General features: G+C 34.0%; 1 pseudogene; it reads left to right on the forward strand.

The window, feature by feature from the left end:
* Window positions 1-15,418: 15,418 nt before the first annotated feature.
* On the forward strand, window positions 15,419-23,622 carry LOC149237201 (cysteine-rich receptor-like protein kinase 2; annotated as a pseudogene).
* The last annotated feature ends 2,913 nt before the right edge of the window (window positions 23,623-26,535 follow it).

The raw sequence follows: 26,535 nt of genomic DNA on the forward strand, positions 1-26,535 counted from the left end.
TCTCTCAAATATTCTTGATACTTATCCTATTTACAATATTCATCACTTATATACATTTTTCATGAAAACATAGGAAAATGCAATTAAATAATTAATTAGGGAAACAACACCCTTGGTAAATGCAAGACCCTTATCTCTAGTCAAAATGTTTTTTGACTTGTAGGTAAGATTCTCTTGCATCACTGAGAATAATAAAGGAGACATAAAGAAATATAAGAAACAATTGAAAAAGAGAATCACCCAAATTGGGGTAGGCCCTCAAAGCATCCTTTCTTTCCTTTCTTTTCTGATACCTTGATCTAGCATTTTGAAGGTTGGTTTATCAAAGCGATATGAAGATTATCATTGTGTGTTGAAATAGAATCCTTGTTAGAGTCCAAAGAATGTGATTCATGAGCTTGCTCCAATGCGCCCAAAGAAGCATTATTATTCTCAATCTTTGTGCTTGTCGAAGGAGCATGGTTCACAACAGGATCCTCAAGAAAATTTTGAGGATATGAAGTTTGAACCTCATCCATCGAATTCATTTCATCATTAAATACTTCATCATCCTTGTGTGAAATAGAGGAAGCCTCGTTTTCCCTATGAGGTGGATTGTAGGGCTTCCAACATTTATCTATGGAATTTTTGTTGTTTCACTTTTAGTGGGATTTGAGTGGAGGGAAAGAGTTTTGTAAATGGTCTATTTGATGATAGAATCAACAACAAAAAGCAATGTTCTCATAGTCCAGATCATCAATCCATTGAAAATAATTTTTTTTTGAATTTATTTGGTCTGACAATCCTTTATTGAGATCGATTTGAACACATATTTTTCCACAGGTGTAAACACTATAGTTCGCATTAGAAGTATTGGTCCCAAGGAAATGGCCAGGGAGTTTCCAATGCCTTGAACAACTAAGTAGTGCCACAAGTGAGTAGGAATATAAGGAATTCAGACCCATATTCATAGCTTGGTAATGATTTTTGTAGAAGGGTTAAAATATAAAACTAGGGCATTGAGAACAATCAAACATTTCCTTAGAACTAGGGCCCTTTAGATAAAATGTTCTAGTAGTGTTTTGATCCAATAGATTCCAAAATGGAGAAGCGTTTGGAGGATAAAATAACCTTGCAAATCTTGGCCCATGAAGAATGGATCTGTTAGTAAATATTGGCTGAGTGGGGCCATAAACCATTAAAATGATATATTAGGTTTGAATTTACATATATATGATGGATGTTCTATAGAGCAGGATGATATATTTATAAGGAGGGAACTTCCTCAAATATTTCGATGAAAAATAGCCTAGGAATTGCTTAGGACTAAGATTCCTTTCAATAGGGCTCAGCTCAGACAACATCCTTATAAGAAAAATCCTTAGAAGTGGAAGGATTACCCACAAACCCCCCTCATAAATGAAGGGACATAAAAATAGTGACATCTTTACCAATATTATATACTAAAAGAGGCAAACAATTATCATGTTTCTTACTTATGAAAAGTAGGTATTCATGATAGAGGGAATCCCCACCCATAGCTCCAAGGAAATATTGAGGTCCTATACCAAATCTGTGAAGTATACCTCAAGAAGTAGTGGATGCCCACATAGAATTTTGACAAGGATCTAAAAATAAATTAGAGGAACCAAGTGTCGAGGGTACATGATAAAAAAAGAGTAAGGTAGCATGCTTCCACGGTACCATAATGACCACTACTATGGCCACTACCTCTTTTTCCCCTATCATCATCTTTGCCTCGACTGTTGCCTCCACTGTTAGCCTGGATGAAGGCTTCCTCAATCCCCATAACATATAAGACTTTGATTTTTCTGCCATTTTCATGATCAGCCATGTATTTGATGCCCTCTCCCTTGACCAACGATCAAAGCCCATTGGCTTGAATCAAAGTTTGATGTACCAATAGGATCTCGCTTCCATCATGATGGTTAAGGAAACCATAACCCTTACTTGAATAAAATGACTTAGCCTTCCCCAATCTCTTCCCTTGATAGAGGGAATCGCTCTTGAAACCCTTAGCCCTAATGCATCGAAGATGGACATTGATCCATTTGGTGCATGCATCTTCCTCGTGCTGAGTGATGCATTCATCTCTAAGATTTTTCGTATTTGGGAAAGCACAACATATTCTCTTATTCGGTTTCACCTCAACCTTCAATTGTGCTTCACTCACATTCTCGTTACCATTTGATACCCCTACCTTGGAGGGCTCTTGGAGATTAATACAAACAAAATTCGTTGTAAGGGAAATGAGTGGAAAAATTGTCATTGTTCCAACCAACATGTATTCAAATCAATGTATTAACTCTTAATCTTGTGATTTTATTTTACACAAAATTCTTTTAATATCAAATACTGGATTTTTTTTATTCCCCTTATTCAAAGTTTTACAACAATTTTAGGATGTGTTTCCAACAAATATTTCAGAGTCTCCTCCTCACAGGGAAGTGGAATTTTCTACTGAGTTGGTACCAGGGGTAGCACCAGCATCGAAGGCACCTTACTAGATGAGCACTTCAGAGTTAGTGTAATTGAAGTTGTAGTTGAAGGAAATTATTGACAAGGGATACATAAGGCCAAGTTTATCCCCTTGAAGTGCACCAGTGTTTTTTGTGAAGAAGAATGATGGTACTCTCAGGTTGTGCATTGATTATGGATAGTTGAACAAGGTGGCAATCAAGAACATGCACTGGTTGCTGATGATCGATGACTTGTTTGACCAGTTGAAGGGAGCTACAATGTTCTTGAAGATTGATCTGAGATCAAGATATAATCAAGTATGCATCAAAGTAGAGGACATCTACAAGACCACTTTCTGGACTAGGTATGGGCATTATGAGTTTGTTGTAGTTCCTTTTGGTCTAACTAATGCTCTAACTACTTTCATGTGTTTTAGGAATAGTGTGTTGCCTCCTTATCTAGATAAGTTTGTGATTTTATTCATTGATGATTTATTGATATATTCTAAGAATGAGGAAGATAATGTCAAACACTTAGCAACAATGTTGAAATTGTTGAGAGAGAATGAGTTATATGCCAATCTTAATAAATGCAATTTATTTCAGAAAAAGGTACATTACTTGGGACATGTTGTTTCTAAGGAATGCATAGCAGTGGATCCAAAAAATATCAAAGCTATCATGGAATGGACGAATCCTAGAAATGTGGATGAGGTCATATCATTCATGGCGTTAGCAAATTACTATAGGAGGTTCATCAAGAACTTCTCATGGATTTCCTATCCTATTACATCATTACAGAGGAAGGGAAATAAATTTGAATGGATAGAAGAATGCGCAATGAGTTTTGAGCAATTTAAGGAGTCGCTTACAAATGCTTTGATTCTAAATATTGCAGATCCAGATAAAGAGGTTGTGGTATGTAGAGATGCATGTAAGAGAGGACCTGGTGGGGTCCTGCTATAGGAGCAACAGGGGGTAGGTTATGAAATAAGGAAACTCAATGAGCATGAGTAGAATTATGTGACGAATGATCTTGAATTGGCAACGCTCATTCATGAATTGAAGATATGGAGTGACTATTTTCTTGGTAGGAGGTTTTTGTTGATAAGTGATGACAGTGGACTGAGATATTAGTTTGACCAATGTAATCTGAATGTCAGGAAAGCTAGAAGGTTGGCCATGCTTAGTGAGTTTGACTTTGAGATTAGGTACATTAAGGGAAAAGATAACATGGTTGTAGATCCTTTTAGCATAAGAGTGGTAAATCACATAGCAGTTATGAGTTCATATGGGATAGATTATAGGATCAGATCTTATGGGTAAGATAACAGGATGACAGGTATAGGGAGCTTAGGCACATGGTACAATAACAAGGTACAAGTGATCAAGATGTGGATTATCATCTCGAGACATATGATTTGGTAAGATTTAGGGAAATGATCTATGTGTCGACAATAGTGAACTCAAGATTCTTATCTTGAGGGAATTTCATGTTAAGCCATATTTAGGTCATCCGGGATATCAAAAGACTCTAATAGTTGTGAAGAAGTTCTATTATTTGTTGAATATGAAGAAAGAGGTAGCTGAGTTCACTGCCAGATGTTTGTATTTTTAATAGGTAAAAGAGGAGTGTAAGCATCCAGGTGGTCTATTACAGTTGATTCTTATTCTAGAGTGGAAATGGGAGTTCATTTCTATGGATTTCATCACAGGTTTGTCGAGGGCATCTAGACAACATGATTCCATCATGGTTGTGGTTGGAAAGTTGACTAAGGTAGCTCACTTCATAAGGGTTAAGTATACTTATTCAACTAGTGAGGTAGCTCAACTCTTTATCAGGGAGATAATGAGATTGCATGTTATTCCTAAGAATATTGTGTGAGATAGATATGTTAAGTGCACTTTCAGGTTTTGGAAGGATTTATTTGCAGGTTTGGGTATAGAGTTGGCCTTCAGTACAAATTATTATCCGCAAGAAGATGGACATACAGAGAGGTACAACATGATTCTAGAGGACATGTTGAGAATGTATGTTATGAATCAGCAGAGGAGGTGGGAGGAGTATCTTCCACTGATTAAGTTTTCTTACAACAATGGGAATTAGGAGTCATTGAGGATGAGTCCATTTGAGGCACTTTATGGGCCAAGTTGTAATACTCCTTTCATCTGGAGTGATCTAGTGAATAGGGTGTTGATTGGACCAGACATGTTGGCAGAGATGGAACCAGAAATGAAAGTTATCAAGAAGAATTTAAAGGTAGCACATGATAGACATAAAAATTATGTAGATCATCATAGGGAATTTAAGGAGTTTCAAGTTGGGGAAAATGTGTACTTGCGCATCAAGCCCAAGAGGAGCTCTTTGAGGATTGGGTCATGTTCTAAGTTGGCACCTCGATATCATGGATCTTTCAAGATCCTTGAGAGGATTGGACGAGTGGCCTATAGACTTGCATTTCCTTTGACAATGAAAGTCCATGATGTTTTCTATGTTTCATTGCTTAAAATATCATGTGATTGATTGGTTTATATTGCAGGTGGAGCCAAAAGGATAATTTCATCCAAAAATCAGTGCATTTTGCAGCAGAAACAACTCATGCTCCATAACTAAGAAATCAAGCAAGTTAAAGTGCAGTGGAAGCACTCTAGGCTTGTTAAGGCTACATGGGATATGGCTGATTAGATGCAGGCTATGTATCCTTACTGTTTGTTGGTTAAGGAAAAGGAGTTCCAGTATATGTACATAATTATGTATGGTTGTTATTGTAAATACCACAATGAGTTATGTTATAAAGTTCCAATAAGAGGTATGGTTGTCATGTTGTCATTTTTTATGTTGGTTTTTCTTTTTAGCAAGTTGATATTGTAAATACTGCATTGAGATGAGTCATAAAGCTCTATGGGTAGTATGTTTTGGTTTTCAGTGGTCTTGTTTGTCATAGGTGTCATTGAACACCGAGGATGGTTTTCCCCTAACAGGGAGGGGTCTGTAACATCCATGGGTTAAAATTTCATGTAATAAAATTTAATAAAGGAAAAATAATACCAAGGTCATGGGACACGTATTCCAATTTGAATGTTGGGAAAAACATCCTACTGGGTGTTTATTTGTTTATTAAGTCTAAGGGGAAATTGGCAAAGGCTTTGAAATGGAAAAAAGGAATTAATTAGCATTTATGTATGAAAATAAAGGAAATTAAGAGAAAAGGAAGGTGAAAGGTCACAGGATTTCATGTGAGGAAAATTGAAGGAAAACTAGAGGAAAATGGAGGCCTAAATATAAAAAGACTTATAAGGATCATTTCACATCTTCTGTGAGTTCATTTTTGGACCTCTCTCTATTCTCTCTCATACCCTTGCACACTTAGAGCATTCTTGGAGCACTCTAGCATTGGAGAAAGGAAGGCAAAGTAAGGGAAAGAAAGAAAAGGAAAGCAAGGACAAAGGAAGGAAAAGTTGGATCAAGTGGCTACATTGGGATTTTCTTATAGATATTGAGTTGCATGTATGATATCCTTGCTATTTTTTGCGTGCATGTTACATGCATGTGTGTATTTAGTACTCTTGTTGGCATTGACATGGGTTTTTCCAGGTGTGACAGTGGTTTTAGCCTTGCATTTCCATTACTAGATAGTCATGGGGTGATACGGTTCTATCATTGGTTGAGCTTTAGATTGCTGGATGGTTTTTCAAACAGGTGAGGTGGTCTTAGGAAAATTCCTAAGGGCCTAGGAATCCCTTGACCAGTTTTGGTGGGATTGCGGTAAAGCTTGAGGGTGGAGATAGAGAAATTTCCCAAGGTATTAGTGAAGAAATCTGGAGGCATCCAAGCTTGTTTGGGCCTAGGAATCCCTTGACTAGTGTTGGCGATATTGCGGTGAAGATTGGTAGTGTATGTTCTTGTTTTGGGCCTAGTGATCCATTGATAGGTGTTGGCGGGATCATGGTAAAGCCTGGTTTCATAGTTACTTGTTTCAGGCCTAGGAGTCCCTTGACCAATTTTGGCGAGATTGCGGTAAATCCTGAGAAGGCCATAGTTTTTTTTTGTGAGTCCCACATTTATGCTTGGAATATGACATGAGGGTGGTTGGTTGAAAGAAATATTTGGTTCATCCCAATCTATGGTCGGTTGGTACGTGAAAGTCTCGGACTTAGTTCGATTTTCCATATGTTAATAAGAGCTCTTTCCTCTTGTATTTCACAAGTATTTATACTTGTTATTATGTGGCTTTGATGGTTGTTCTATCATTTTTATTATTATAGTTATATGTTGGTTACAAGCATGGTTTCATGATAGATTCTAGTTATGGCTCTTATCATGTTTTGATTGGTAAATGAATGGTTATTGAATGCATGACCTAATAGATGTTATTGAAACTATTATGAGAGGGAATTAGACCTTCTTCATGATTCTTCGATAAGTATCAGACCCTATGCTTAAATATGCATTCATGACTTTCAGATTACATGTTGTTAACATATTTGATGAAACGCCTATCATGGGTAGGTCAATTCTTTGAGAAAATTTTGTATGAATGTGTTTGTCTTGATGTCCAATATCATTATAGAAAATCTCATTGAGTTCTGGATAGTGGTATGGAGGTTGACCTGGAATTTAGGCTCAAAATCTAGGACTGCATGGTCTGAACATAAATGTTTGGGCTACAATCGCTTGGATGCAGGCTTGCGGGAGTAGTTAGAGGCTTCCAATCACATGGATGACTTGTTGCGGGAGCATTTATGAGCCCATGGCTGAGAAATACAGGTATATCTCAAGGTTTGACCACTTGGGGTGGTTGTTCAATCTCTTAGTGACCTGTAGCACCTGTAGGAGGTGTTAAGTGGTTAGTTTGTGGTCATTAGCCATCGCCAATTCCTTAATGGGACCTAGGAGGTTGGGTTATGTTATAGTATCTCTATCTTTCATGTTTACCCCGACAAACCAGTAAAAGTGGGTAAATATGGGAGGGGGTGGTTATTTGGAAGAGAAAAACAATGTATAAAACTTTGATAGTGAATATGTTACTATTTTTTATTAATTGAATCAAGATCTCATTAATCATTATACAATTAGAGATAACAAAAATATTTTTTCTTCTTTATATGATTTGAAAATGATAAAAAAACATAATTTAAATAGACTAAATTACTTAATTTATTGGTGCATAAATATGAATAATGAACTTCAACAAAATTATTCATGGAATGATATAAATAATTAGATTTAAATATTGTGTATTACTATGTAAACGTTTTATGAGATGGTTCTGAAAAGTTATAAATAAAGTGAGAATATGCTATATTACTTTATGTTTTGAGTGTGTTTATTAAGCTATCAAAGGTGGTCCAATTTTTTAAAAGTTAATGGTTGCATATCTATTGGTATTGCACATATTATTGTTGATCTACATCTGCAATTTTCTTGATGATGGATTGTTGAGGTGGACATACCTACTTTTTTATTGACACCATTAACCATGTCAAAGCCATAACTGTCCAACAATGGCTCAAAAGTATCTTATTGGATAGGCATAAAAAATATTTGAGTGAGATATAGAATGTGGACATTCCCAAATATTTTTTCATAGATTTTAAGAACCCATAAAACACTTTAAAAAGTTAAAAAATTGCAAAATTCAATTTTTGACCTAAAACTACAAAATATGAAATATATTAAGCCTTGTACAAAAACATTTACTATATGACTTTTATATTTATATATATGTGTGACATATATAATTTGGACATTCCAAAATATTTTTTCATGGGTTTTAAGAACCCATAAAACACTCTAAAAGGTTAAAAAATTGCAAAACTCAATTTTTGACCTAAAACAACAAAATATGAAAGTAAAAAAAAATTACTAGACGATATCTATATATATATATATATATATATATATATATATATATATATATATATATATATATATATATATATACCTTTAGAGAGCATTCGACCTCATTGCACCAACATTTGGGTTAACAAATGTAGATTATTGTTATTACGAAGAAATACTAACATGTTTGAGCATAATTTTTATGCGTTGAAATGTTTTACTTTGTTTATCATGTTTTACTTTACTAATTTTGTACCATTATGTTTCAACCTATACATAGACATTTAATGGATGCCATCAATAACCCTCATGTTCTCTTGAAGGAATGGTTAGCCAAAGATGGTACATGTGGTTTTCAAGTATGTAACATAACAAATGGCGCAATATATCATAAGGTTGAGTAAATAATACAACCACTATTTTTGAGTGGTAAAGAATTGATTCTTTTGTTCTTATATTATAAGTTGTAGGTTGTGGATAAAATGTAGCAAGAAATGTCAATTATTTGATAAAGGTAGTAGAAATAAAATAATTTTAGATACCATTGTACATTATAGGATGCATACCATACTTGGATTTACCATACTTTCATATGAAAATGTCTCTTCCTTTTTGTATTTTACACCTTTATAGGTCATGATTTTACAAAATGCATAGAAGAGATTAAAATAATTGGGGCCTTTAGTTTGCATTGAATTTCATGGACACCTAAAGAGTTTTAGGGTTGTACCTCTTCATATTTATCTCTTTAGTAGGGAATTTTTGTTGCAACAAAGGTTTCACTTGATAGATAACCCTATAGGTAATACCAAAACAACTTGTGGTAGTCACACCTTTCACAACATTGTTATTTCGATCAAATATGGTCTCCGTTCATGGTTTTTTCTTATTCCTAGGTATATTTTATTAAGGAACCATATTATTTAATGTCTTGAATTCACGTTTCAATTTGCAAGATCTTTTTGTTTCTATTGTTGCAACTTTTCTTCAAACTTCGAAGCAAACAGAATGCATATGCAAGCATATAGACATCAAATAACTCAATATATTGTTGAAAATAAGGACTATGACCACTTACGTAACTCAAATTTTTATGCTTTGAATCTAGAATGTGAATATTTTCCATGATTTTAAAGGATTCTTTGATGTATATTTATAGAGTGTGGTGTTTACATAAGCACAGTTGTTTCCATTGTTTTTAAAGTTGTTTCCTTTTCTTGGAATTTCATAAAAATTCCTTTACCACACAATATGGTTTCTTCATGTGTCTATAAGTAATTTCTTATATGTGATGCATGATTTATTGAGTTTCTCTCGCAAACAATGCACTTTGGTGGATATCTTCAATGTAGAAATGACAATTTTTTCACTTCTAGTGAAATCATTCATAGTGAAGTAGGTTTAGAGATATTAAATCCAATGGCCTACAACATATGCATAAAACTTTCTCTTTTAAGCATGTTGGGTATGTCAAGATTCATACAAACATTGAAGGGTGAAACCCCACTAAAGGGAAGTTCATAATCACTACTATTGAAGTCATATAGACTTATGATCATTTTCAAAAGATTCATATCCTTATCTATCATATATTTTTTCTATCAATCAAGAGAATAGTAATGATGTCAGAGAATATTAATGATGTCATTTCTCACAATGACGTTCCACAATCTTATAGGTAGATATAGAAATAACAATAAGGTTGGTAATTAGAAAAAGTTTCGATTGATAGAAAATGATCAATCCAATTGTAATGATTGTAGTGTATGGTTGTGATACCAATAAACCAATTGTAGGATGGAAATCAAAGAGATATTTAAACATATTGGACTACTTTAGTTACTAGAATAAAAAAATAAACACTAGTGAAGAAAAATAATGAACAAAGAAAATTGGATCAAAACAATATTTCTATAACCACTTGAAATATTTGCATATAAAACCAACTATAATACTTGTAGTGTATGGCCATGATAGTAATGAATCAATTTTAAAATAGAAATCAAAAAGAAGTTTAAACATACTTGGATTATTTAAGTTATGAAATTTAAAGAATGAACATTAATGAAACAAAATAATGAATGAACCAACCCAAACAAAATTAAATCAAATAATATTCATACCATCCCAAAAGGAGAAGCATGGTACAATATATATACATCGAAAATACATGTAATTTCTATGGTGTTTATTTAATTCCCAAACATAGTTCAGTTACTTAACTAATTATTGTTTCCCGTGTGTTATTATGTCACGTGTTGTAGATATGCTAATGTAAGGGTTGTAGTGATGGTTAGACTTCTTTATGCATGCAGATTTCAAGCTTTTATACCTAAACCACTAAGGTATACATGTGTAAGCCACTAAAATGGAATTCACTAAGCTTTTATTTATAATAATCAACTTGTCGAAACCAAAACTTTCCAATACTAATAATTGCAATATCAAATATACATTATAAACCATGAAGGGAGTGTGAACATACTTAATACTTTATTTGAGAAATTTTAGAAAACAAAAATAATTTAAAAAAATCATACTATTATAAATTCTAATTTTTACCTAGCATGAATTTCAAATTCTATCATTATGAATGAGTATCCAAATCACTTTCACCAATACGAAGTTGCATAAAATTTAAAACGTATCATTGTGAATGATTATCTAAATCACTTTCTCCATCACAAATCTGAGAAGCAAATGAATTATAATATTTAAGGAAAGTCCCGATAAAATTTTCTTCAAAAATGTTCTTATCAACATAGTTTTTAAGGTAAAATTTGTTAAGAAAATTTTCTTATCAACATAGTTTTTAAGGTAAAATTTGTTAAGTTGGGATAATAGTTAATTTAGTAATGAAATTTTAGTTTCATAAGAAGTTACACATTTTCTTACTCAAATGTTTTTTGTTAGATGTATTTTTACATAAAAATTAGCAAAAAGATTTTTTTTACAAATAGATACTAATCTAACAACAAAATATGAAGATTTAATTATAAACCTTAAAAGTAACAAATATTACTGTAGTTGTTTATATATATATATATTCCAATTAACAAAAGTAGACTTATACTGTGCGCTCATTTAATGAGAAGCTTTGTTATAAGAGTGGATAAAAAATGACATCTCTTGGTTCATTTGTAATCCTTGTTCAAGGTTTCGTGGTTCACTCTCTTCAAAAAAGGGAAATCATATAATCCAAAATTAAAAGACAAACTAAAAATGGAGAACCTCTAGTGGAGAATGGTTGAGAGTTTTAGGATCATAGTTTGGACAATGAAAATGGATCATGTGGTATGAAGAGGAAAACGTCTATATTTATAACAAAATGCTAGCTAGATTTGATGAGGTCAAATATAATAAAATATTTTTTGGATCAAATCAAGACTTAACTAATTTACCTATTTTAGTATTATTTGTGAGAAGATAAGGTTAAGGATAATTGTCAACAACTTTTATTTAAGTCATAAAATAATTATTTATTGAGTTAATTAATAAAAATGAGTATAATAGTTAGAAAACATTTATAAAAAAATATGTTTATTAAATTACTTCTAAGTAAAATAAGTTAAAAATTATTTATAAATCATGATTTAATAAATTATCTCTATGAGGATGTTTAAAGAATTAAGGAATAATTAATAAATAAATGATATATTGAATTATTCCCCTAGAAACAAAAAATGTGAGTGAAAATATTTTAGATTATTTTCACCTACGTGGGCAAAATTAGTGCAAATAACTTAAGAAAAATAGTTCCTTGAGCTATTCCTTAAGGTGAAAGTGAGTTTTAATGTACAAAAGTCATACTACATGGCATATTTCAATCCACCTAATAATTTTGGATAAGCGATCATTTTCTATGTGACAACCTTTGCAATTAATTAGAATTCAAATAAAAATTGGGTGCTTATTCGTGTTTATGATCCCAATGTCCCTCATAAATATCAATTAGTCTAAAACTTTCTTTATGTTAAAAGTTAAAAATGCATAATGATAAACTAAGAAAAATAAATAGGAACAACATATCTAGCCATAAGAGAATAAAAGAATATTAAAAGAAAAAAGTGCCTAACTTTTTTTTTAAGAATACAATTGTTTTATACAATTAAACTTAGTCCAAAAAGTACATTTGTACATTTCATGCATAGCAAATAAAACACTTCAATTAAATGGAAATTTACAAACACTGCAAATTCATAATATTGTTAGGACAATGACGGCCAAAAATCCCATTAATCTCTCATGTGGCAGTCACTCTAAGAAAGGTTAAATCCCTATGTTTCCCATACATTAAGTTAATTTCCTTCCAAAAATCATTTGCAATGCTATTGGAAGTATAAAATTTGAGTACCATTCTCTCACTAATCTCCACTATTATATAATGCAATTTTAGAAACTTTCCAATGAAATTACTTCTTTTATACAACATCTTCCATTTTGAGTGTAATAACATCCTTGGTTTGATTGACATTTATAGATTGAGCTTCTCCAAATATAAGAAATTGGTTACAATCCCAATCAAACTACATATATAGGAAATCCTATGGATATTTGGAAAACCAACATTCTCTTTGAGCATAAACACATGTACCTCAAAATTACACTCTTCTCAATGGGAAACAACTATTGATTAACTACCACTTAATTTATATGTTAATGGAGTAGCATCACTAGGACAACAATGGGTCAATCACCAATAATCTCAAAATTACACTCATCTCCATGGGCAACAATTATTGATTAACTACCACTTTAAATGTTAAATGGAGTAGCATCACTAGGACAACAATGTGTCACTCACCAACAATCTCTACCTTTGTTGTGCACAATCCTTTTTCTAAAGCTTATATTTTTCCTCACTCTATTAAATTTCTCTTTAATGGTTCCACTTCATTCTCCGGTAACAAAATTATAATGTTTAGGTGTAGTACTTCACTTCTGGAAAATTTTCATATTTGTATTTGAACAACTCTCTTTCCTTTCCCACTAATGGATAGTCTCCACTAAGTGGCCTACATACATTTAAATGGACCAAGCTAACTACCACTTAACCTCTAAGAATACCGATAAACAATACAATTTCCTTTTCAACTTTAATTTCTATATTGAAGAAGGTCATGAGTAGCTTGTGATCCGTAGATCACACCATTAATCCTCCTTGCTTAGACCATTGATACTCTTTGATGTTGATCCACTATCTACAACATGTAACTACATCATGTTTTCTAAGGGTACCAAACCTCACAAGTTTAGTTAATATCAATGCTTTGTGAGCCAATATTTATGTATCCTTAATGAATATCACCTCCATTCTCACATCTAAAATTCATCTTGTGAAGAGAAAATTTCATGCCAAACTTAACACATGCTTCACAACAAGAATTATCTTGATCCTTCCATCTTTGAGTCTCACCTATATGCATTAGCACCTAAGGATTCCATATCTCAATTTGTCACTTGAGAAAGTATTCCTTTTTCACTATCACATTGTTCATATTCCACCAACCAATTTCTATGAAAAACTCATGTGAGTGGAGACTTTGAAATCAAACAACCAAATTTGAATATGTCCTTGAGATTCTTGTCACTTATTCATTTTTCATGGCATTTCCACTAAATCATGTCGCCAACCAGACTCCTTTTCCTACTTCTTGGTCTTCCACACAACTTTGAGGTTCTCTCACAAAAATTACCTAATTTTAAATATCTTCTTATAAAAAATGTTTCAATTTCATAATTTTCTTTGACATATTTTCTTCTTGATAAACTTCTTGATTAAGATCATATAACAAAGCTACATAGTTCATCCCATTATTCTTACAATATTATTTAATTACACAATTTTCTTCCTTAAACATTACTCACACATATAATACATATAATAATGAATTACTTTAACAATTCATTAAAACCTTAAAATAATAAACGAGACTATCCACCTAACTCATTGTGTTAATGTGACAACTTATTCACAAATGATTTTGTAGACATCAACATGGTCCAATTCTTTTTAATAGGCCAGGTATCTTTTTTAATAGGTCAGGTATGTGAAACATTCAATTGAAATGAGTCCGAAAGATTCAATTAATTCATTAAGATTTTTCTCCTTTAACATTAATTTATTAAACTAAATCATTTTTTAAAATATACTAAAGTTATGACATTAAATTTATCATTCTCTATCCATCTGTGACAATAACAATCCCCACTAGAACAATTATTATTTTAAGCCTCTATGGATGTCGTCATTGTGTTAGAAATTTCACGAACGAGGAAAGAACATCTATATTCATGTTCATTATTCCGTTTAACTAATAATCAAGTACAACTCTCAAACATCTCAATTATTATTTTAAGCCTCTATAGATTTCGTCATTGTGTTAGAAATTTCACCCATGAGAAAAGAACATCTAAATCCATGTTCATGTGACTTAGCATAAATTATGGTTGCTCCGAAAAGCAGTAAATCAATGAATTGGGAATACATTTACTGTAACCATTAAATTAATGAAATGGAAATTTACATTGTAGAATATTTTATTGCAACAATACATTTACTGTAACCAATAAATTAGTGAAATAGAAATTTACATTGTGGAATACTTTATTGCAACAGATCACCACAGATCTACATGGTGGGAAGGAGCACAAAAAGAACACTACACCATCATTCAAAAAGAATACTCAGAAAACTCTGAATTACAAGAAATCGGGCAAGATAAAAACAACTCTCAAGACAAGCAGGGGGAAAGCCCCGCCCAACAACAAAAATGTGAACTCAACAACCCCTCAAGCATTGACAGTTATGAGGTTTCGAATAACATGAAAAATAAATCTTCATTTAACAGCTAAGCAGATATCCTAGACCAAACTTCTTCTCCCACTGGGAGATACAAGATAAAGGAAGTTGGAAAACCGTAGAGAAGAAAAAGAAAGCTACATCACCAATCTCGCCAAGAAAGACAAGGAGCCAGAGAATTAGAAATTAAGAAATTATAGGTCCCATAAACCAATTTGGTCTTAGTGAATGTTAACCACCACCATCATCATCATCAACATGTACCAACGCGACCACCACGTCGATAGCGGGTCGCACTGAGTCCCTCTCTGCTTAATGGAGACAGAGACGTATGCAGCAGAAAGACGACACATTTCCTTCGCTTCACAAGTTAGTCGCGCATGTGCTTGGAAAGAAATGAAAGGAATCGTTTTTTTTATCTGAAAAACAAAAGAAAATGAAAATAACTAAATGTGGTTGAAATAACTAAATGAAAATGAAATATAAATATAACATAGGAAAATGCAATATACTAATCTGAACCACAATCTGATTGTACTACATTTCGTATCTAAATTAGAATATCCTACACCTTGGCGTATTCTGCACGTAGAAAACCCCTTTGGGACGCCTGTGTGCAAAATTGATAAATGTACACCTTGAACTTTACAACGCATTTGATTACAAGAGCACCTCCAACTATGCCATTCTGTCAGCTCAAACCGAGGTAGGGCACGAAGAAGCTGGGTTTGGCGATGGCGATGAAACACTTAATGGGAAGCATTTTAATTATCCTCTGTCTATGTACAAGTATACGCTTTGAAACAGCTGACCCAGAGACTTCTACCGTTTGGAGCAATTGCAGGTATTATACATATCCAAACGGGAGTGCGTTTCAGGTTAATCTAAAGAAGGTTTTGGATTCACTAGTGAACAATGTTTATGCCAGCGGATTCTATACCTCTAGTATTCGGGGGTCAAACAGCAATAGTACTGTTCACGGGCTTGTCCAGTGCAGGGGAGATTTAGATTCTTTCAATTGCACACAGTGCGCATCCACGGCTAAAGCAAATCTTGTTAAGGTTTGAAAAAAAACTTCTGGATTGATTCAACTAGACGGCTGCTTCTTGCGTTACGACGATCATAATTTTTACAACTATATTGAGAGTATGGATGGGACACCAAGTATTATTCTTTGCAACACTGGGAACAACAGTCAGCCAGAGCAGTTTACAACTGCTGTGAGAGCCTTGCTCTCAAATAGTACCGCTAATGCTCAACAGAGCCCCAAACTTTTCGCTGCAGATTCAGTCGCTGCGCCTGGTAATATATCGCAGACCATATACAGCTTAGCACAGTGTTGGAGAGATCTGTGCCGCACAGGCTCCGGATCGTGCCTGACTCTTGCCGTAGAAAATATATTTGCTTGCCAAAGTGGAGCTCTTGGGGCACAATTCGGATCTCGGAACTGCTACTTGCGTTACGAGGTTTATGAATTTTTCAACGCTACCATTCTATCACCGACACCATCGCTGCCACCAATGGGAAGTCCTCCCGCGTCCTCTGTTAATTTTGTTTTGTCGAGGAATACACGGGTTTTGTAGGATTTCATTTGTTTCTGCTTAACTAAAACATAGATTACTGGTTACTGACGATTTTGTGTAAATATCAGCAGGCAAGAAACCTAGCGTCTTGGGTATAAGTCTGGGTGTAGTAGCCGCTACAATTGTATTAATTGCAGTAATAATTCTTTGGAAGTGGAATATTTTCTCTCTTCTGAAATGTCCAGAGGAGATTTATCGAACCGAAGGTCCTGAAATTGCAGCTAACTTATTCATTGTTAAGGATCTAAGACGCTTCTGATTATGTTGTGTGCAACATAAATAAACACCTTGTAATTGTTTTCGCAGGTGGGGAAGAGAATTATATCCTAGGGCCGACCATAGCCAATCTAGAGCTCATTTTCAGGTATGACATTCTGAGAGAAGCTACTTCCAATTTCAATCTAGAGAACAAACTTGGAGACGGAGGTTTTGGATCCGTCTATAACGTGAGAGCTTAATATCTCTTTCAATTAAATAAATTAGATATTCGGAAATAGCAGCACCTACTAAAATTCAAGAAATAAAAAAGACATTTTGACGTTTGTCGATCTGCAGGGGGTTCTCCCAGATGGCAGGGTGGTTGCAGTTAAACGGCTCTATATGCGTACAAGACATGCGGATGCTGAATTTCTGAATGAAGCGAATCTCATCAGTTGTGTTCAACACAGAAATCTGGTGAAATTGCTTGGTTGCGCGGTTGAAGGCTCAGAAAGGCTACTAGTGTACGAATACCTCGAGAACAGTAGCCTTGACAAGTTTCTATTCGGTATCTACTTGTTCTTAACCCCTGGATGGTTTTTGGATTCCTTTATTTTATATTTATCTTTAGGTAATATATTTATGATCTCTGATACGTTGCAGATGCAACAAAACGTCATATGCTTGACTGGAAAGAGAGATACGGAATCATAGTTGGAACTGCACGTGGTCTGGCCTATCTTCATGAGGAATCTCAGATTCGGGTCATCCACAAAGACATTAAAGCCAGCAATATTTTACTCGATGATAAACATAAACCCAAAATAGCAGACTTTGGGTTGGCCAGATTCTTTGCAGAAGATTAGAGCCATGTCAGCACTAGAGTTGCAGGAACATTGTAAGAATAGGAAAATTTGAAGAATGGAAATTCATCTAAATTTTTCCCTTTTTAGTTGGTCTAAATTTTGCCCTTTTAATGAGATTTAATATGTAAAATTTGAATGAGATTTAATATATAAATTGCAAAATGTTTGTAATCTTAATTTATTTTATTTTTTGGGTTATTTTTAATATAAAATAATTTTATATGATATTTTTTAGAAAAAAATGAAATTAACAATTTTTTTTTGGAAAAAGTATAGAAAATTAATTTATTCGGTCATTAAAATTTTCTTAGTTTTCAATTAATTGTTTTAATAAAAGAGGAGACATAAGTTAGCACAGAGAAAATAGTGGAAATTATGACATGATTTTTTTCAAATTCTAGCATAGATTTTGGGAAATCTTACATTCAACTTTCAGGATTTTGGATGACCAGAGATCTCTGGATGAGAGCAATTTCGACACTCTTATAATCAGTTTTTTTGAAAAAAAAATTCTGTAGATTCAAACTAAAAACAACTTTCCAGGTAAATGTGTGGGCCAAGGAGACAAAGCCATTAATTAATTACAGTACATGAAACAAAACTGGCATATCCAAATAGTGGTAGTCTAACCAGACTGCTTTTTTGCCTTGAAAGTCATGGAAATTCTTGCTATATTTTGAGAAAATATAGCAGGGATTTTTGTAAATCTAAGTTAGAGTTGTTAAACTTTAAGATTTTAGGTGCCTTATATGTTTTTGATGGTGCTGAATCCATTTCTACCATAAAAACATGATTTAGAGTTTACCTCAATGAACTAATCCTATCTAATCTAAATATAGATCATATTATTTTGAAGTGGGTCATGGGAATTTGATAGCGTAAGACACTGTGCAGAGGTTACATGGCCCCTGAATACGCCTTACGCAGACAACTGACAAAGAAAGCCGATGTATTCAGCTTTGGAGTGCTTCTACTTGAGATTATCAGCGGAAGAAAGAATCGGAGTTCGTCTGAAGACATGGAGTTTCTCATCGAAGGAGTATGGTTTATGTCCATGTCATCTTTCGAGTGTCAATTTTCTCAATTCTTTATAGTATGGCATCCATTGCTAACTAAAGTTTTTGTAAGATTTTTGAGATACACAGATCTAGATCTGCAAAACAATAAACATGCTTGCAAGAGAAGGAAGGAAGCAAACAAGAATTGAGAAAAGAATTGAAATTGATTCTACAATATTAGTTTTAGAATAAATACATAAAAGCAACTAAGTTAAGCTCAGTTGTACATGCAATAACCAAAGCTAACTAAAGCTAAGTGTGCTTTATCTTATGTTAATTTGTACATGTGCCACATGCAAGCAATAAGTTAACTGGAGCTAATCTAGGTGCATGTACACCAACCCAGCTAGTCTAAGTGCATGTACACCAACACAGCTAGTATAAGTGCATGTACACCAACACCCCCCCTTAAGCATAACTTAGGTGAGTGTGATTCAAAATGAATGAGTCTCGGCAACACGGCCCTTTTAGGTACCCATATACAATGCATAAAAATGGAGGAAAGAGGGAAAACAATTCTGCAGCCGAAAAAATGCAGATCTGGCAATTTCCCAACCGCCAGAGCCGCACTGAATAAATATCTCAACCGCAGAAATGCAAATATCCAAAGGTGCCCCATTGTGTCCAAGAAGTGCACTAAGTTCCTTCTCAGCGTCTTCACTGAGACCCAAACCTATGTACGCCTTCAAAGCCAGAAACGGAGTCGTCGGATGATCCGACTCGTCTTTGAGAATGGCCACACATTTCAGAACGCTTTCAAAGTTTTCCGCCTGAAGATGAGCCGTGGCAAGATACTGAAGCGTTTTGAGCCTCACGTTTTCTAGCAAAACTCTTTCGTCGGACTTCGCCAGGCATTTCCCAAGAGCTTCTGAGCAAATCTCAAAAGCCTGGTTTAAAAACTTTACGGAATCACCATCGGCGATGCCTCCTTCTTCCATTTTAGCCAACATAGTCTTTCCGAAATACAAATATTGTTCCACAAGCTCACGGTAACGTTCCGTTGCGTCTAAGAAGAGCCCCTTGGCCCTGCCAAGCAAGGTGCAGGTGAGCGTCCTCTGAGACATTTCCTAGGCCATTCTAGCCCTCGAAATAAGGAGCTCAAATGAAAATTTCCGCCCCTCTTCACCGTCACAAGACAAATTCTCATTTTCCTTGGATTTGGAAATCAGCTCCGTGGCCTTCTCAAAGCACGAGGCAGCGAGTTCAAATTTGTGGATTTTGTGCCAAATTACACCCGTTCTGTGAAAAAAGGTTGCTATCTTGAGCAAACTAGAAGGAATTCCGTCCACTTTCCCGGCGATCAGCAGCATGTCGCTGGCGAGATGACGGAGCTTGACATGCTCTTCGTCATATTGTTGACCGGCTTCCCAAGTCTGGTTCTCAATGAGAGAGTTATATTCCTCATCCATGGCGGCTTCCCATTCAGGGTGCCCATTTGCTTCTGCATAAGTTTGTGGATCAGATCCATGCATCATATAAGCATGCATGGGCATGGATGGCTCCATAGCTAATAGTGCTTGTGGATCTTCCTCAAACAGAGGGATAGAGGCAGGATCATCAAGGATATCACTCATGCTGCGCCATTTTTGTGTTGAAGGTGGTCGAGAATCTTCCAAACTACATGCAGAAGTATGATCTTGATGTTCAACAACTGGTGGTCTAATAGGGGTCACAAGAAAAGACTCATCTTCATCAGAATGTTGGTCTGAAGTTTCATCTGCATACTCATCAATGAGTGGTGATGAAAATTTGGTAACAAGTTCATCTACTGGTGCATGCGAAATATCTTCGTCAAACTTTACACTCCTTTCAATAAAGAGCTCTTCAGTGTGAATATCAAGCAATCTGTACCCTTTGACTTCATCAGAATATCCAACAAATATGCATGCTTTGCTTTGAGGCTCCAAAGCCTTTCTCTTCTCTAGAGGAATGCGGACCCATGCTCGAGATCCAAAAATGCGGAAATGACTAACTTCAGGTTGCATGCCAGTCCAAGCCTCAAAAGGTGTTTTTTTTAGTAACAGATTTATGAGTAGATCTGTTCTGGATGTATGAGGCACAATTAATAGCTTCGGCCCACAATTTTGACGGAAGAGATCTTGCATGCAACATGCAATTAGCCATCTCTTTCAAAGATCAATTTTTCCTTTCAGCCACGCCATTTTGCTGTGGAGTGTAAGGAACTGCATGCTGTAACTGTATGCCTGCTTCATCACAAAGATTCTTGATATCTTTTTTGACATATTCCGTCCCATTATCTGTGCGGAGTATTTTGATGCGTTTTCCAGACTGATTTTCTGCATGCGCTTTGAAAATCTTTAGATGTTGAAAAACTTCAGACTTGAGTTTCAAGAAGTAAACCCAAGTGAATCTCGTGTAATCATCTATAAATGACAACACATATCTTGCTTTGCTCATTGAAAGCACCAGAAATGGACCCATGAGATCACTGTGTACAAGTTCCAAAGGTGAAGAGGCTCTCCATGCATGCCCCTTCTCGAATTTTTCTTGTGGATGCTTTCCAAGAGCACATCCATTACAAACACCATCTGAAAATTCAATGGTTGGCAATCCTTTGACCATCCCTTGCTTACTAAGTTGTTGCATATATCTGAAATTGAAGTGCCCAAATCTCTCGTGCCAAATCCTACTTTCTTCATTTGCATGCGTAAGTAGCAAAATAGAATCTGATTGAGGAACAAAATCAGAAAATGTATACAGACGAGATTGATCATTTACCTTGCCAGATGCAATCTTCAAATTGGTTTGCATGTCATAAATGCTCACGGAATCTGTGGTAAATTCCACTTTCCTTCCGCTTCTTGTGTGTGTCATCTGATACACTAAGAGAAGATTCACAGAAAGCCTTGGAATATGCAAGACATTTTCAAAACTTCCATCTTCGAATTTCACTCTTCCTTGTCTAGTTGCTGCAACTGCAGAATTATCCCCCATGAGAATGGGAGGACCTGAGTATGCATGTAGAGAAGAAAATGATTCCTTTGAAGAAGCCATATGATGTGAAGCTCCTGAATCGATGATCCATTTTTTTGGTGCAGAATGAAGAGCAATCAAAGCATGCCCGTTACCTCTTGGATCTGGTGCCTTTTCTCCAGACTTCTTCTTAGCATTCTCAGGAATGTGGTCTCCAAGATTGTGTTGCTGGAGTGTCTGCGCCATAAGATCTATAGTCTTATTCATGCATGCAGATTCAGGATGAAAACCACGGTGGCAATAATTGCACATTGATTGCCCTTTCGTTCCTTTCCTTTCCTTTGAGCTAGATGATCCATCAGGGGGTTTGGGATGTCCTCCCTTTCTTGGATCAGGATCCTTCTTCCTTTTTTCTTTCTAATGGTCTTTGGAATTTGCCTTTCCTTTTGCATGCACAGTAAGTGCATGCGCTTTGGAATTTTTAAGTGTGCCCATTTTGATGAGCTTATCTTGCTCATGCATCAAAGACTGAATAAAAGAATCCAGTGAGGGCATCTTCCAAGTTGCACCAGTTGCAGATCTGACTATGTGGAATGTAGAGACGAATATTGCATACTCTGGACCAAGTTTTGATAAAATGGAAAGAATCAACTGATTTTCTTGCTTGGATTTGTCGATCCCGCATCCTTTCAGCTGAACCAACAACGCTTTATACCTTGTGAAAAAATCTTGAATGTTCTCAAAGTTTCTCGGATCTAATGAGTTTAACTCATTTTCGAGAATGTGACCTTGCATTTCATCTTGTTTTCCAAACAATCCTTCCAATTTTTTCCATACTTCATTTGGAGTTGAACATGATTCAACATGAAATAGCAGTTCCGGAGAAATAGATAAACATAGGATGCCAAAGGCCTCGTCCATGCGATTGAAATATCTTGTTTTCTCCATTGCCGATGTTGGTTCAACTTCCGTTTCCATGGTTATTCAAAATAAGCCTCTACTTCTGAGATGAAGTTGAATCTTTGGCTTCCATTTGAAATAATTATATGGAGTGAGAATTGCCGATTGTGGAAACTCCAATTTAAACTCCATTCTTTGTTGTTGCTTCAATTTTCTGAACCTGCAAATAAAATTGCTTGTGCACTGATTACAAATCCCTGTGCTCTGATACCATAAGATTTTTGAGATACACAGATCTAGATCTGCAAAACAATAAACAAGCTTGCAAGAGAAGGAAGGAAGCGAATAAGAATTGAGAAAAGAATTGAAATTGATTCTACAATATTAGTTTTAGAATAAATACATAAAAACAACTAAGTTAAGCTTAGTTGTACATGCAATAACTAAATCTAACTAAAGCTAAGTGTGCTTTATCTTATGTTAATGTGTACATGTGCCACAGGCAAGCAATAAGTTAACTGGAGCTAATCTAGGTGCATGTACACCAACAAAGCTAGTCTAAGTGCATGTACACCAACAATTTTTATGTTTTTGTTGATATGACAAAGCAGACATAGAGACTATATACAACAGATAGAGCTTTAGAAATTATAGATCCCACATTGGAGGGCAGTTATTCCTCGGAGGAAGGGATTGGAGTGATTAAAATTGGCCTTCTGTGCACGGAAGCAGCTGCTGCGTTACGGCGTTCGATGTTCCGGGTGGTGGCGATGCTGACAAGTGAGACCGAACATCTTCCTTCGCCCACACAGCCTGCTTTCGTAGATCTGGATAACGCCGGCGGGCCTCACAAATTGAAAAGTGGTAAAGTTAATGATGACGACAAAACATCAAGCAGTACAGCAACTTCGTCTTCGACACCTTCCGTTATTCACTCTGTAGCTCCCGATCCTACATCCGACTCTCTGGAGCCGAGGTGAAAATCCGACAACGACTCTGGCATGTTAGAATGGTTTTTGATATTTGTGTACGTTCTTCATAGAATGGGCTCAGCGAATTTAGGCTTTCAATCTTGAAAAGTGCTCATCGAGGAAGATATTTTGATTCAAACCACCGCCTGATCGTGGGTCAGTAAGCGTTTCTGTTTTATGAAAAAATAGTTGCTATCAATGTTATTGTAAAAATATAAAAATGTGAGGTATGTTTTTATTTTTCACATTTTAAAAAATCATATTTTATTTACTGAATATTAGTTATAAAATTTTCACGACCATGTTTGCTATTAATGTCGATGTAAAATTACATTGAATACAGAATATGTGACTCTCCGAGAAAACAAATGTGATTTTTTTAAAAAGGTTTCTAACTATTATATCTTTATTGGTTAAAAGGTTGGTATTATAATAATTATTTTAAAATATGGATATATTTCAAATATATTAAGATAAAATATTTAATGTTTTCAATTTTTTTAATGTTACAAAAATAATAAATTTTTTTATTATAATATTTTTAAATTTTCAATGTTTTATTATTTTTTAATATGTTTATTAATATAGGTTATGTTATTATAATGATATAAATTAAATGATTAGTAAATGTTTTTAGACGTGTTAACAACAAAATATTTATTCTATATATATTTCCATTAATTTGATTTAAAAAATTATAAAAATTAACTAAATTATAGTTTTTTTAAAATTATTATTATTATTTTAAATAAAAAGAATTAATATATGACTCAAACATGTACATTAGGAATCATGAAAACATATTTTTAATTGTAGAAATTGACTCTCACTTTACAATAGAAATGCACTCCTTGTAAATAGTTGTTTTTACAATATCATGGACCAATACTTTGACTTATCAATATGACACATATTGATATGAGATTTTCTTTAATTAATTAATTAATTTAAAATAAATTAATTAAAAGAACATGACTAACTTAAAAATAAATTAAAATTTTAAAATATATATTCTGAAATAAACATAGCAATCAAAATAAATATTTTTCATATAATTAAATATTACAATATACCATTTAAAAAAATCATGTAAATATATAGATTTTATGTATTAATTTATTTTTATTAATCTATATCAATTTATTTTTATTAATATATAAAATAATATTAATAAATTCATAGCAAAGTCATCGAGGCTTTTGCCCTCCACACCAACCTCTAGCGCCCAAGGCTGACTGAAACATCTACCAGCCCTCGCAGGAGGTGGGTTCAGACTACCAGCCCTCGCAGGAGGTGGGTTCAGACTTCAATTTTTTTTCCTCAGTAATAAATAAATGAGTAGGGCTGTATATGTCTACTTCCACACCAAATTCTAACATTTAAGGTGGGCGGAAACATCTATCAAGGCATCTAAGTGGTCACCTCAGATTTCAAACTTTTCTTCTATGCATCAAATATATAGTTTGGTAATGAAAATTAAATGAGTAAAAACTGTATATATTTAAATAACTGATATACTAAAATCCAACAATAAAAATATACAACCCAGCTCATTTAATATCTATTAACAAACTAATTATTTTCGACATTTCTTCCCCACCCTCGGGGGAAGTAACGTACCATAAATCTATTTAAATTAAGTTTATGCCTTAAGTTGCACCCAGATCTTCTGTCTGAGTAGATCTTCCGTCCTGTGTTTATCTCTCAATTTACTAAACCCTAAAAATATATTATACCTTAATTTACAAAACACTAAATATATTAACTTGTAACTTGATCTCAAAGACCTGCATTTTTTAATCATAACATGATTGTTTAATAATAAAAATTGAAGTTTAAGATTCTTTCTAAACTTCTGGAATCTTCCAAAACGTTACAGTTTTGTCCATTCAATGAATGTGGTTGCCAAAAGTTTGAATACCATTTTCCAGCTCACATGCAAGCACCTTTGTTCCAATATGTCGCTACTATTCGCAAATGCTGACATAGATTTCTATGCCGAATCTGCTTTATTTCCATAGTTCGATGAGTTACGAACATCAGAAAATTTTGTTTCCATAGCCATGCCTGGTACAGAATTGTATCCATGCTTCATGCAAGTCAATGCAAGTCAAGTTACGAAAGGAAATTTGAACTTTCACCAGCTATAGATGGGTCCACACCCATTATCATATGTTAGAATTTTATAGGAAGTGAAAAGACACGAAACCATTTTGATTTGTTGTGTAGGCATATACATTAAATGCGGACAAATTCCATTTTCATCTTTCCTCATATAGATAATTAAATATCAAGTCAGCGAGCACTTTATAAATGGAGTCGTTCAGGAGAGCCTACAGTATGACGACCCCCACCGACGATATACATGAATCTCTCTTCCACCTTCGAATTATGCGATCACCGTTTCTGGAGCATTGGCTTGAATTGATCAGCTGTAATCCTCATCATGGTATAGTTCTAAGTTTTTGTCTTGTAATTTTTGGTATTAAATTGTATTTAATTTTTATTATTAATTTTTTAAATAAATTTTAACAATAAAAAATTTTATTAATAGAAATTAAAATTTAAAGTTATTAATAATATTTTGTAAATTTTGTTAATAATATTTAATAATAAAGTTTAAAAACTTTTTAAATAATGTTTATGTATTTTATTAATAATTTTATAATATGTCTTAAATTTTAATAAATTTATAATTATATATTAATACATATATTAATATATTAATGCATTAATTATATATTTATGTACATATTATGTTTAATATAATATACTAATATATTAATAATATATTTGTCTTTGTTTTGAGGATGAATCACATTGGATGATTTTAAAAGTTAACCAAACAACAAATTATGTGATTAATCTAAATAGTATCACAAACAATATGAATCACAAAAGTCTTAAATCAAAAAATATAAA

Source organism: Pinus tabuliformis, chromosome 8 (assembly GCF_031772625.1).
Source record: "Pinus tabuliformis cultivar Carrire ecotype Pingquan chromosome 8, CPIR1, whole genome shotgun sequence".
Taxonomy (NCBI): Eukaryota; Viridiplantae; Streptophyta; class Pinopsida; order Pinales; family Pinaceae; genus Pinus; species Pinus tabuliformis.